This window comes from Triticum aestivum, chromosome 6B (genome assembly GCF_018294505.1).
Source record: "Triticum aestivum cultivar Chinese Spring chromosome 6B, IWGSC CS RefSeq v2.1, whole genome shotgun sequence".
Classification (NCBI taxonomy): domain Eukaryota; kingdom Viridiplantae; phylum Streptophyta; class Magnoliopsida; order Poales; family Poaceae; genus Triticum; species Triticum aestivum.
In genome coordinates, this window is record NC_057810.1 from 44,729,191 (window position 1) to 44,744,240 (window position 15,050).

The window sequence follows — 15,050 nt, forward strand, 5'->3', positions numbered from 1 at the left end:
GGAAGATCTGGTCAGTAAATGTGATGGCTGTTAGAAATTTTCAAGACGAGCTCATGTGCCAGCTCAAGAATTGAGGATGATTCCAATTACTTGGCCGTTTGCAGTTTGGGGGTGATGACCCACAAGTTTAGGGGATCTATCGTAGTCCTTTCGATAAGTAAGAGTGTCGAACCCAACGAGGAGCAGAAGGAAATGACAAGCAGTTTTTAGTAAGATATTCTCTGCAAGCCTTGAAATTGTAGGTAACAGATAGTTTTGTGACAAGATAATTTGTAACGGGTAACAAGCAATGAAAGTAAATAAGGTGCAGAAAGGTGGCCCAATCCTTTTTGTAGCAAAGGACAAGCTTGGACAAGTTCTTATAATGAGAAAAGCGCTCCCGAGGACACATGGGAATTATCGTCAAGCTAGTTTTCATCACACTCATATGATTCGCGTTCGTTACTTTGATAATTTGATATGTGGGTGGACCGGTGCTTGGGTACTGCCATTTCTTGGACAAGCATCCCACTTATGATTAACCCCTATTACAAGCATCCGCAACTACAAAAGAAGTATTAAGGTAAACCTAACCATATATAGCATGAAACATATGGATCCAAATCAGCCCCTTACGAAGCAACTTATAAACTAGGGTTTAAGCTTCTGTCACTCTAGCAATCCATCATCTACTTATTACTTCCCAATGCCTTCCTCTAGGCCCAAATAATGGTGAAGTGTCATGTAGTCGACGTTCACATAACACCACTAGAGGAGAGACAACATACACCTTATCAAAATATCAAACGAGTACCAAATTCACATGACTACTAATAGCAAGACTTCACCCATGTCCTTAGGAACAAACGTAACTACCCACAAAGCATATTCATGTTCATGATCAGAGGAGTATTAATATGCATTAAGGATCTGAACATATGATCTTCCACCAAATAAACCAACTAGCATCAACTACAAGGAGTAATCAACGCTACTAGGTACCAATCTGAGGTTCTGGTACAAAGATTGGATACAAGAGATGAACTAGGGTTTGAGAGGAGATGGTGCTGGTGAAGATGTTGATGGAGATTGACCCCCTCCCGATGAGAGGATCGTTGGTGATGATGATGGTGATGATTTCCCCCTCCCAGAGGGAAGTTTCCCCGGCAGAATAGCTCCGCCGGAGCCCTAGATTGGTTCCGCCTCATGGCGGCGGAGTTTCGTCCCGTGAGCTTGCTTATGATTTTTCCAGGGTAAAAGACTTCATATAGCAGAAGATGGGCACCACAGGGCTACCAGGTGGCCCACGAGGCAGGGGGAGCGCCCAGGGCGGTAGGGCGCGCCCCCAACCCTCGTGGACAGTAGGTGGCCCCCTCAGGTATTTCTTCCGCTGAATATTTATCATTAATTCCAAAAATGACTTTCGTGGAGTTTCAGGACTTTTGGAGCTGTGCAGAATAGGTCTCCAATATTTGCTCCTTTTCCAGCCTAGAATCCCAGCTGCCGGCATTCTCCCTCTTCATGTAAAACTTGTAAAATAAGAGAGAATAGCCTTAAGTATTGTGACATAACGTGTAATAACAGCCCATAATGCAATAAATATCGATATAAAAGCATGATGCAAAATGGACGTATCAACTCCCCGAAGCTTAGACCTCGCTTGTTCTCAAGCGGAAGCCGATATCGAAAAATATGTCCACATGTTTAGAGATAGAGGTGTTGATAAAAATAAGATACGGACATGAGGGCATCATGTTCATTCTTATAACAGCAACACATATATTTTATCATATGATTTCTTATACTCAAGTAACAATCTATTCACAATGTCAAGTATGATTTAGAAACTTCATTGAGAACTAACGAACTATAATCTCAGTCATTGAAGCAATCGCAATTCATCATAACATAGTAAAGAGTCAACATTAGAGCTTTTCAGCAAGTCCACATACTCAACTATCATTTAGTCTTTCACAATTGCTAACACTCACGCAATACTTATGGTTATGGAGTTTTAATCGGACATAGAGAAAGATAGGGGCTTATAGTGTTGCCTCCCAACCTTTTACCTCAAGGGTAATGTCAACAATAATAGTTCATGCTAACTTACATCCAATTGGATATATATATCAGGATCTTTCCAACACGAGGTGCTTGTCAAAGGATAAAATGTAAAAGGGAAAGGTGAAGATCACCTTTACTCTTGCAATAGGTATAAGACACAAAGTAAAAGATAGACCCTTCGCAGAGGGAAGCAGAGGTTGTCATGTGCTTTTATGGTTGGATGCACGAAATCTTAATGCAAAAGAATGTCACTTTATATTGCCACTTATGATATGAACCTTTATTATGCAGTCCGTCGCTTTTATTACTTCCATATCACAAGATCGTATAAAGCTTATTTTCTCCACACTAATAAGTCATACATATTTAGAGAGCAATTTTTATTGCATGCAACATGACAACTTACTTGAAGGATCTTACTCAATCCATAGGTAGATATGGTGGACTCTCATGGCAAAACTGGGTTTAAGGATATTTGGAAGCACAAGTAGTATCTCTACTTGGTGCAAGGAATTTGGCTAGCATGAGGTGGAAAGGCAAGCTCAACATGTTTGAATGATCCATGACAATATACTTTAACTGAGATGTGAGAAAACATAACCCATTACGTTGTCTTCCTTGTCCAACATCAACTCTTTAACATGTCATACTTTAATGAGTGCTCACAATCATAAAAGATGTCCAAGATAGTGTATTTATATGTGAGAACCTCTCTTTCTTTATTACTTCCTATTAATTGCAACGATGACCAAAACTATGTTTGCCAACTCTCAACAACTTTTAATCATCATACTCTCTATATGTGAAGTCATTACTATCCACAAGATCAATATGGTCTCTTTTATTTCTTTTTATCTTTTTTTGTTTCCTCAAGGTCATAGAAAGATAGAAAAGCCCTTGACTCAACACTAATCTTCATTATATATAGCTCACGGACTCGATTACATACAGGGGTCACAAAGAAAAACTCAAAACTAATTCATACCAAAAACTTTATTCTACTAGATCAAGATATTACCAAAAGGATTGAACTAAGAAAAACGGTAAAGATAGGAGTGTGATGGTGATACGATACTGGGGCAGCTCCCCCAAGCTTGGCAGTTGCCAAGGGGAGTGCCCATACCCATGTGTTTATGTTTCCTTCTTCGGTAGTGGTGGTATGATCTTCTTGGCGATAATGCCCCTCAGGATGTGATTATCCTCCTCGAGCTTATGGACCTACTGCTTGAGGTCCATATTTTCCTTGCGGTGCTTACCAGTGATGGCTAAAGCTCCTTTCACCCATGGATGTTGCATAGCTGCTGGAGAACAAGTGACACTCTTTTTCATATTTTTGTAAGAAAGAAATTTAACATTGGAAGGGATGACCGAGTTTGGAATGGCTGAGCTCTGTAGTTCCCCCATCGTGAATCCGGCTTGGAAACGAGAGGTAACTTCTTGATCCTCCTCCATGGCATCTATCCTTTTTAAGTCGGCCTCCATCTAATCCTCCGTCGATGGCCCAAAGTGATAAGCATCGCTGTTTGCTTCTGGACCTGGCGTCGGGTGAGACACCCGACTCTCCCCCACTGACTCTTGAGAAGACATCTTGCTCTAAATCTGCGACAGAAACAACTCGAAACAAAAACAGAGGAATTTTGCGTGATACGGTGGTCAAAACCTTCGGGAGATTATATAATAAATTTTTACCGACCAAAAGAAGTATCGTGCAAGAAAATGGAGTCCGGAGAGCACACGAGGTGCCCACGAGGCAGGGGGCGCGCCCAGGGGGTAGGGCGCGCCCTCCACCCTCATGGATGCCTCGTGTTCTTCCCGGACTACTTCTTATTTTCCTACTTTCTTAAATATTCCAAAATGGAGAAAAATTGCTATTAGAACTATTTTGGAGTCGATTTACTTACGGTACCACATACCTATTCCTTTTCGGAGTCTGAAACGTTCTGGAAAGTGTCCCTTATGTATTCCTCTGGGGTTACGGTTTCAATAACATTAGTTTCAACATTTATAGGATTACCTGACATATAGTGTTTGATTCTTTGACCGTTCACCACCTTTGGATTTGTGCCTTCGAAGTTGTTGATTTTTATGGCACCGGAATGATAGACCTCCTCGATAATGTAAGGACCTTCCCATTTAGAGAGAAGTTTTCCTGCAAAAAATCTTAAAAGACAGTTGAAAAGCAAAACATAATCACCTACATTAAACTCATGCTTTTGTATCCTTTTGTCATGCCATCTTTTAACTTTTTCTTTAAACAGTTTGGCATTCTCATAGGCTTGGGTTCTCCATTCATCAAGTGAGCTAATGTCAAATAACCTCTTCTCACCAGCAAGTTTGAAATCATAATTGAGCTCTTTAATGGCCCAATATGTCTTATGTTCAAGTTTGAGAGGTAAGTGACATGCTTTTCCATAAACCATTTTATATGGAGACATACCCATAGGATTCTTATATGCAGTTCTATAAGCCCATAATGCATCATCAAGTTTCTTGGACAAATTCTTTCTAGACCTATTAACAGTCTTTTGCAAAATTAATTTAAGCTCTATGTTACTCAATTCTACTTGACCACTAGACTGTGGGTGATATGGAGATGCAATTCTATGATTAATGTCATACTTAGCAAGCATTTTACGAAAAGCACCATGAATAACATGTGAACCACCATCAGTCATTAAGTATCTAGGGACTCCAAACCTCGGAAAAATAACTTATTTAAGCATCTTAATAGAGGTGCTATGATCATTGAGTGAGTCCTGGATAACGGGGTATCCGGACAGCCGGACTATATACTTTGGCCGGATTGTTGGACTATGAAGATACAAGATTCAAGACTTCGTCCCATGTCCGGATGGGACTCTCCTTTGCGTGGAAGGCAAGTTTGGCGATTCGGATGTTAGATCTCCTTCTCTGTAACCGACTCTATGTAACCCTAGCCTCCTCCAGTGTCTATATAAACCGGAGGGTTTAGTCCATAGGACAACAACAATCATAAGCATAGGCTAGCTCTTAGGGTTTAGCCTCTACGATCTCGTGGTAGATCAACTCTTGTAATACTCATATCATCAAGATCAATCAAGCAGGAAGTAGGGTATTACCTCCATCGAGAGGGCCCGAACCTGGGTAAAACATCGTGTCCCCTGCCTCCTGTTACTATTAGCCTTAGACGCACAGTTCGGGACCCCCTACCCGAGATCCACTGGTTTTGACACCGACATTGGTGCTTTCATTGAGAGTTCCTCTGTGTCGTCTCTATAAGGCTCGATGGATCCTTCAATCAACAACAACACGGTCTAGGGTGAAACTTTTCTTCTCGGACAGATCTTCGTGTTCGGCAGCTTCGCACTGCGGGCCAATTCGCTTGGCCATCTAGAGAAGATCAAAAGCTACGCCCCTGGCCATCAGGTTAGATTCGGAAACTTGAATTACACGGCCGATATCCGCGGGGACTTGATTTTCGACGGATTCGTGCCTACGCCAGGAGCGTCGAACGGTCACGACGAGCATGACTTAGATCTGCTATCGGACAGTATTCAGGACATCGCACCTGCAGTAGCTCCGGACCTAAATCCGGGGCAGATCGCTCGTCCGAGGATGGGTGGATGGACCCCGCCCCGGAGGCCGCATACTCATCGGTGGTAGAGCCGAACACAGACTCCGCCTCTAAGGAAGTGTGTGTCACCGGACCCCCAGACTTGTGTCCGGCTATAGGTTCCAGGCCGTACGCATCCGGGCCCATCGAATCGGATTGGGCTCCGGTAATGGAGTTCATGCTGTGGATATCTTTCAGAACTCGCCCTTCGGTGACATGCTGAATTCATTAAGGTCTCTCTCTTTGTCAGGAGACTCTTGGCCGAACTATGTCCGGCTCAAGTGGGGAGCAGGCGACGAAGAAATTCGTCACCCACCCACCACCCACTTCATTGCCACTGTCGATGATCTAACCGACGTGCTTGACTTCGACTCCGAAGCCATCCACCGTATGGACGACGATGTAGGAGAAGAACAGGAACCACCGCCCACAGGGCGCTGGACGGCCACCTCCTCGTATGATATATACATGGTGCACACTCCAAAAGAAACCAATGTCGATGAGGCAATAGAGGATATCCCCTTAGGGAAGAAATCAAAGCATGGGCGTCATCGGCGCCATTCTAAGCCCCGCCACAGCAATATCAGCACAGGAAACGAAAACAATTCGGATGGTGCCGAAGATGAATACAATCCCGATCAGCCTACCTTCGAGCAGGCCGAACAGGAAGACAGGCAGGTTAGCCCAGATGAACAAGCGACCGACGGATACTGGGAGGATGACAATTATATGCCTCCCTCCGAAGACGAGGTGAGCCTCTGCAACGACGAATTTGGCGTGCCTGAGGATCCCGTAGAGCAGGAGCGCTTCAAGCGCCGGCTTATAGCCACTTCAAGAAGCCTGAAAGAGAAGCAGCAGCAGCTCCAAGCTGATCAAAATCTGCTCACAGATAGATGGACTTAGGTCCTGGCAGCCGAGGAATACGGACTCGAGCGCCCCACGAAAGGCTACCAAAAGCACAAGTTGCTATCTCAACTCGGGGAGGAGGTCCTAGGGCCTACATTACCAGCATAGGACGAGGCTAACCGGCCACCTCGTGGCCGAGACAAAATGGCGTACCAGCCCGAATACCAGCCCGCACCCGAACGCCAATACACTATGGCCCGGGGCAATATGCAGGACCTGCGAGATATATTGGAAAACAAAGCAGGACAGCCAAGATCGATCTACGGATCACGGGGGGCGCGCCCCAGCACATGACAATGACCGTCATGCCGGATACATTAACAACAAGTCCGGCCGAGCCGAACATAACACACCAGACTTACTCGAACTGCGTAGTAACATAGCCCGACATAGAGGCGCCGCACACCCCCTCTGCTTCACGGATGAAGTAATGGATCACGAATTCCCAGAAGTATGAGAGGACCGACAAGGAAAACGAGGACACCAGTCATGCCCAAGTGAGGGACTTTTTTGCACGGAAACCTCCACTTCCAAAGGAAACGATAGATCTGGTAAGAGTGAAGCAGACTATCGATGCCCTAAAGCGACCACCACCGCCTCCGCCGGATGCCAACTATGTGCGGACTATTAAAAAGGCATATAAGGAAGCAGAGCGGCCGGGAAGAACTTGCAGTGATGCAAGGTTAGCAGAACGAAGAAGTGGGAAAATTTTCCCCAGCTCGGTGAATAGGCGAAGCAATCGTGCCCCCCGCTCAAGGTGTCTAGCGATATCATCGCTAATCTTCCGGGGATGGTGCCCGGTACCAGTCCTATTGATTACCTGCCCCGATGATGTACCCTTTAAAATAATGGAGGTGGACGAATTCAGATTCCAGTACGGGCAACCTCTTGTCAAACCTGATCCTCCTCCTCTAACAACGATGATGCGAAGACTCCATGAATGGTACATGGAAAGATGTAGGCAGTTTGGGAAGCATACTTTGACGATGAGAATTAAAGAGGAGTACGACCTCGTTGGAATGTATATTTTGAATGTTGAATTTGACGAGTTATTCCAGTTATACAATCAAAAGGCCCTCGACAAAACACTTGTGACTTGCTATTGTCTGTAAGTACTACTTCTGTAATTAAGTCTCTATATATAGCTCAGCTCTTTCATTGCATGTATATATAATTATTCTCACTATATTATGCAGGTTGAAGATCGTCGAATGCAGAAAAGCAGATATATATGACATTGGGTTCATTAACCCAAATATCATACATGGATGGACGGTCAAACACAATGTCGTAGAGACCGAGGACAACTTGCTACAATTATTGCTTAAAAATCAAAACAAAGATAAAATACTCTTTCCTTACAACTTCAAGTGAGTGTTACTATCTTGTGCAAATTCGGTTTCCCTTATTCGAGGTTAATTATAGTAATATGCATGTGTGGGCAGATTCCGCTTTATTCTGCTAGAGATTAAGCTTGAATGGGAAAGAGTAACTGTCTTAGACTCGAGACGAAAAGATCCCCAGGAATATGCAGACATGACTAACATGCTCCAGAAGTAAGTTCAATCGATCATTATCGCACCATATCGGCAACTTTGTTCATTTCCTGATATCAAGTAATTATTCTCTTTGTCTGGCAGGGTTTGGAAAGAGTTCACCGCCATTGTTTCAGCACTGCCGACGGAGCTGCGATTTACACACCCGAAAGTAAGTACTACTAGCTAGTTCCGCGCATCTCCCATTGATTCTAGCTAGTTTCATAAAAACCATTAACCATGCTTGATTACCAGTTTGATTGAACTCTATTTCTTGTAAAGTGCTTGTGGCAGGAAGCCGGGAATGATTTTTGTGGATACTATGTCTACGAGTTCATCTACAACTCGATGACCTCTAAGCGGGGCTACTCTGCAAAAGAATTTGATGTACGTAAACAAAAAAATTCACAATTTTATTTTATTACCATCATTTGTGTTGAGTTTCATTCATATATATGTATTCACCCACTTCTTTAAATTAGACGTGGGAGATGCGGGATGAACTCCTACCACATGATCGCATACGAGCCGCTATTCAAGAGGAATTGACGGGATTCTTTCTTGACCACGTCATACATAAAGCCGGAGAATACCATGTGGAAGTTCAAATAGACCTTAGATATTAGGGTTTGTAAGAGATCTTATATTGTATATATGTAGCTAGTAGCGTCGGATAGATATATGAAAACTTGTTGTTCGATCAATCTCTCGGAGAAAGAGAGGTCACTTCTCTCTATATATGTTCATGACGATCTTGTGTACTTAATGTTCCTTCATTTGCTTACTAGCCAGCTTGTCGAGTTCTCCCTATACGTATAGTATCTAGCGTCGACCAAGCATGGAGATAAAGAGAGGTCACTTCTCTCTATTAGCTAGCTAACACAATATATGAAACCCCTAAATTAACCCTCCAAAACCCCCTACCCCCCTTCAAAAAAAAACCCCAGCTCCTGCCATATGCTGACGCGTGGATGCCTTTTGGTCCTGGTTGGTATTACCAACCAGGACTAAAGATCCGCCTGCCTGGGCGCCCCGCAGCGGCCACGTGGAGCCCTTTCTATCCCGGTTCGTAAGCGAATCGGGACTAAAGGTTTTGGGCTTTAGTCCCGACCCTTTAGTCCAAGTTTCTGAACCGGGGCTAATGGGCCTCTGGAACCAGGACAAATGACCCGTTTTCTACTAGTTAATTCTGGAGTGCCCGGCCGGGTGTGTTTTGGGATGTTGGCCTTCCGACACTTTGTATGTAATGTGGTGCATTAGGCCTAGTTTAGCTAGGTGTTGTCTAGGTTTTCATTCGGTTTCCCTCAAATAAACTGAGCATCCATTTTCTTTCATGTTCTTTCTTCGTTTTGGCACTCGCCTTTATGCGGTGCATCCCTTCTTATGGGTGTTCGTGTAATACCTCTTTCTGATCAATGAATTTGGCAGTTCTTTCGTCAACATTCAAAAATAATTATCTCATGCATGCTAATAAAGAGGCCCTAATGCTGTAAAGAAGAACATTTCCATAAGGCTGTGGTTTGCAAGAAACTTGTGCTTACTAAGTATAATTTTATTGAACTACTGCATGGGTTTGGCGTAACAATAGTAATTCTTTACAGAAAATCTGACACTTTATTTGTTCATAAAATCATCATACATAGCACAAAACGTTGTGTTGGAAAGTAGCACATGGATGCCAAATAACTTGGCTACTACGAGCTAAGTTAGCTAGCTACTTATACTTCATACACTGACTCGGGGACAAATGGCTTGGCACAGAGCCGGAGAGGCGACTTGCGGCGCAGACCGAGGCCACCCCCCTCCGTCATGTCCACCTTGGTGACGCCCTCAGGCAGGGACCAGTCGAAGTGGTAGCAGAGTTGAACAAGCGCCATTTGCAAGACGGGGAGCCCGTAGGAGATGCCGGGGCACATCCTCCGTCCGGCCCCGAACGGCAGAAACTCGTAGTTGCTCCCTGCGAAATCGACCGAGCTGTCCTCAAACCGCTCGGGCTTGAATTCTTCAGCGTCCTCCCAATACCTTGGATCTCTCCCAATAGCCCACGCATTTACGACAAGGCGCGAACCCGCGGGAATCAGGTATCCGTCAACCCCACAGGCCTCGACGCACTCCCGGGGCACCAGGAGTGGCGCTGGGGGGTGTAGCCGGAGGTTCTCCTTGATGAAAAGCTTCAGGTATGGGAGCTCGCTGGCCTCGATGTCGCCTTCACTGATGGTCGCCCTGCCATGGAACGCCTCCCGGATCTCGCGCTGCAGCTTGTCCATCACCCTCGGGTTCTGCATGAGCTCAGACATACCCCAATCCAGCGATGACGCCAACGTGCCAGTTCCAGCCACGAACATGTCAAGTATGCCGCCCTTGATGCTGTTTGTGTTAAGGTGGAACCCGGTGCCGCCTTTCTCTTGCAGTCCGATGAGAACATCGACCAGGTTCTCCTCGACGTCCGAGGCTGACGATGCACCGGATTTGACCCTGTCCTCCCGGATGCCTTCCCTCTCTTCTATGACCCCCTCTAAGGTGGAGTCCAACGTCATGTGGACATCCTCCAAGGTGCGGTGCATGCCGGTCGCCTTGGCCAGCACGGACCGCCATGTAGGGAAGAGATCAGGGATTTTAAACCGCCGGCCAGTGCGACCCCAGATTTGATCGCCGATAGGAACTCCTGAACGTTTCTATGCTTGTTCCCGAAGGATGCGCGGGAGACAATGCTGATCGTTAGATTGAAGAACAAAAATGCTAGACGTACAGGCTTTTACAGGTTTCTACAGGCTCCTTCCAAACTTTCTAAACACCCCTCCCCCTGATTTCAATGGGGTGGGCCCGTGCCTCTACTAATGACCAATTAAAAACCGCCACAACACCCTGTAAACCCCTCATGCCTGTAACATCCTGTATGTGTAGCAAAGCTCATTGAAGAAAGTCATGGTGATGTCCACCGGCGTAGATGGCCCTGCGGCATGAATGCTTTCTACATGGCTTCTCACCTGTACATGTACAACAGGTAGACTCATTCTCTAATTTGAACTCCCTATATATATAGAGAGAGAATTCCTTATTTGGCCCTTTCTTAAAATTTACTTCCTTTTTTGACCCAAAAAACTTGTTTCTTTCCTTTTTGACACTTAAACTTCTTTTTGTTCCTTACGTGACACTTTCATCCATTTTTTCATCCAGCGGTGTTAGCTGACATGTACAAAGACAATTTTGCCCCTGATGGTACTATGTCAGCAAAAAAGAAAGAGAAGGAGCATGAACATGAATGGGTGAAAGTGTTGCAAGAAAGCCCACTTTCAAATATTCATATCCACCAATCGCCCACCAGTCGTGTTGCAGCTCCATCCGGGAGAGCCTGGCATGGCGTGTATCCGCGAGAGCCACGCCAGCGCCCAGCAGCAGCCGGCAGCGCAAACATACACACACGAGTACTCCTACACAACAAGCATGCATACATACCCAGCAAGCTCGCGCGCATCCAAACGGCAGCAAGCACAGACAGGCATCACGAACGCAGCACGGCAACAGCAAGGCAACAAGTACAGGGCTTCCCGTGTCCCCGATGTGTCGCCGTGTTATCGCCATATTTTCTTTACCTTTAAATCGGAAAACATGATACTGCACAGATATTGTTGATATGCCGCGGTCTAATTTATCACCCGTAACATTAATCTGTATAGTAGAGGTTGAATGAGTCGTTATTGTTCTGCTCCTAATGTAGTAATTATGATTAGTCCCGTGCAACAATGTTTTGTATTTAGGCATATGGTACTATTTTTTGTTTGTTTATTCAACCATGAAAAACTACATATCACGTTACCCCTGTGTTTGCATGTAAATAATCTGGTCACATACTACATAAGGGGTAAAATGGTCTTTTTCGTCAGACTTAACACCATTACTAGCCAAAACTGACGGAAATGTCATATAAGGAACAAAATAAAGTTTAAATGTCAAAAAGGAAAGAACCAAGTTTTTTGGTCAAAAAGGGAAGCAAATTTTAAGAAAGGGCCAAATAAGAAATTCTCTCATACTTCCTCCGTCCGAAAATACATGTCATCAAAATAGATAGAAAGAGATGTATTTAGAACTAAAATACGTCTAGATTCATCCTTTTTTATCTATTTTGATGACAAGTATTTTCGGACGGAGGGAGTATATATATAAGCAAAAGGAAACTAACATCGTTCATAATGAAGAGTTATTATTTGGAGAATACAGACGTACCTCTTGCTCCCTAATGTGCCTGAAGGAACGGACGCGGTTCGCGCTCAGTATCTCGGCGGCGCAGAGCTGCCGGAGCTTGCGCCAGTAGGTGCCGGACGGTGAGAAAAGGATGTCTGAACAGCCGTACATCAGGGCCTCACCAGCGAGGAGCCTGGGGCGGGTGGCGAAGTTGGCGTCGTGCGTCCTGAGCACCTCGCGAGCCATCTCCCTTGACGACACGACGACGAGAGGGGTCCCCCCGAGCTGGAGCATCATCAGCGGGCCGTGTACGCCGGCCAGGTCCCTCAGGGCGCGGTGCGGGAGCACGTTCAAGAGGTGGTGCATGCTGCCGATGACAGGCAGCTTCCATGGACCCGGCGGGTTCCTCACCTTGGGCTGGAGAGATAGTTTAAGGATCCGCAGTAGCACCACGGCGACGCCCAAGAGTAGGAAGGATTGGTACAGGAGATCGGCCATGGCTGTTTGGCCTTCGGAGTAATAGTGCAGCTGAACAAGAATTTTTTGTTGCCGATGCTGCTCTGCGTGCATCTGGACAGGGGTGTGTCCACGTATATATATAACCCAAGGTGGCCATGCACGCATGCATTGCCATGTCCATTGTGGGCGATCGATGACTTTCTTTGGTGCAGATAGCCGTCTCATGAATTGAATTGTCAAGTCCTCGGTCAGTCGGTCTGCATTGCTACTACGCCCGCCCATACTCCATACTTACTGACTTCTCTCTTTCAGCTTTGATTCTGGCCTGTTAATTCAAACAAGTTTCATTTGACCAACTCCTTGTGTACTCCTCCACAACAATCTACCATTCGGACTATCCCGCCTAGCCAGTGACTACCGAATCATGACAGGGACATAAAATAGACCAACATTGATTAGGTGGCGGCTTTAAACCGAGAGGGGAATAAAACGGAACAACATTGATTAGGTGGCGGCTTCGGAAGATAGAGAGTCTTAGCATTCTAAAATGCAGCACGCATGAGCTAAAATACAGTGCGCTGGCTCCAGCAGCCGCGCTAAAATACAGTGCGCTGCTAAAATGCAGCACGCACGAGCAGCCGCTCATGTCCATATTGGTTGCATTTTGGACACAAAATAAATTTCACATAAATATAAAAAACAATACAAAGATATTTTACATAGTTCATAGTATAGATAGATAAACAAGTTCATAGCATAGATAGATAAAACCGAACTACGGTACAACTACATAAAATTAAACTAAGGTGCAACTAGATAAACTACGGTGAGGCTAGAACTACTCCGAGTCCTCATCATCATCCTCATCCTCGGTGGTGTTGTCCGAGGTATCAATCCATATGTCCTCCCAACGTTCATCGTCTGATGTGAAGATCGATCTCCCACCTACTTCAACGATATCGCACTGCGATATCGCCAATGCCTTCCGTCCTCTCCGCCCAGTAGGAGCGCTCGTTGGCGACGTCCTCCGGGTGGCGCCGGCGCCACTCCTCCATGGCTCGCTCGTCCTCCTCGGCGACGAGGAGGCAGCACTGCAGCCGAAGGTGGTCTGCACGGTCCTGGTTCGTGATCAGACGAGGCGGAGGGGCGACGGCCTGCGCCTTTTCGCGTGTGTAGACGCCCCGGAAGTTCATCTGCGATGGAGGCCTCTCTAGGCGCCACGCCGCCGCGTCGTACGCGTGGGCCGCCTCGTGCGCGCTTCGGAACGTGCCAAGGCCGAGCCGGACGTCGCCGGACCGGATCTCGACAGAGTACCAGCCGTTGGGGCGCTTGCGGACGCCGCGGTAGCTCAAAGATCCCCGGCGACGCGGCGGCATGGTGCGGTGGTGGCGGGGTGCTAGAAGCCGCGAGAAAGCGGTGAAAGCGGCAAGGTGGCGAGGGGATGGGCGCGTGGCAGAGCGCATGGCCAGCGCCGCATTTTATAGGCGCGCGAAGCGACGCGCCAAATCTACCGCGCGAGCTGCCGCTATCTCTCCCGCGCGTGCAATCACTTCGCGCGCTAGTTTCCCGCCTCTGCTGAAGCGCACAAAAACTTGCCGCGCGCGCTAAAATGTTAGTTTACCGTGCACACGTCTTTTGACATGTCCGTTGGAGTATGTATTACTCAACAACCAAATTGGTCGTAAGAAGCACCTCGGCCCAGCTCCACACCAGACTTAGCATTAGCATACAACATTACCGGTCCCGTTCTACGCGAGAAGAGTCTCATATCACTAAACATTCTGGTGCGTAATACAATGCATTGAACTATGTACCTCCTTAACATCAGCACCACAAACCTCTAGACTTCTTTTTTTTTTAGGGAAAAAGGAGTTTAATTTCATATGGCAAAATATCCTCAATACATGATGGTCCTACATGCATATAAGCAGCCATGGTAAAATACGACTATAATTTGCCAAATGATTGGCAACTCTGTTTTGATCCCTATTCAACTTCTAAGTAATAAGCCCCATATGTCTCAACAACTCCTTAATTTCAGTCACGACATGACCACACGCAAAACGATCAGGTCCGTTCCCTGATAGTCAGGACAAAGCCTCACTTAATTCAGATTGAACGATGACCGGAAAAGTGGAATGTCGTATAGCTAGCACCACCCCTTGCATTATTGCATGAATCTCAACTTTCAGTGAATCGATACAATTGGAAATAAACCGATATGATGCAAAAATAACTGAACCATCGTATCGTCGAAGAATCATTCCTGCCACGCTGCGCCGGACTCCACTGAGAAAGAACCATCAACTGATAAAGCAACGTACTCAGTAACT

The 15,050-nt window shown here is 46.0% G+C and overlaps 1 pseudogene; it reads right to left on the bottom strand.

The window, feature by feature from the left end:
* Positions 1-9,794: 9,794 nt before the first annotated feature.
* On the bottom strand, positions 9,795-12,756 carry LOC123138751 (premnaspirodiene oxygenase-like; annotated as a pseudogene).
* Between the last annotated feature and the right edge of the window lie 2,294 nt (positions 12,757-15,050).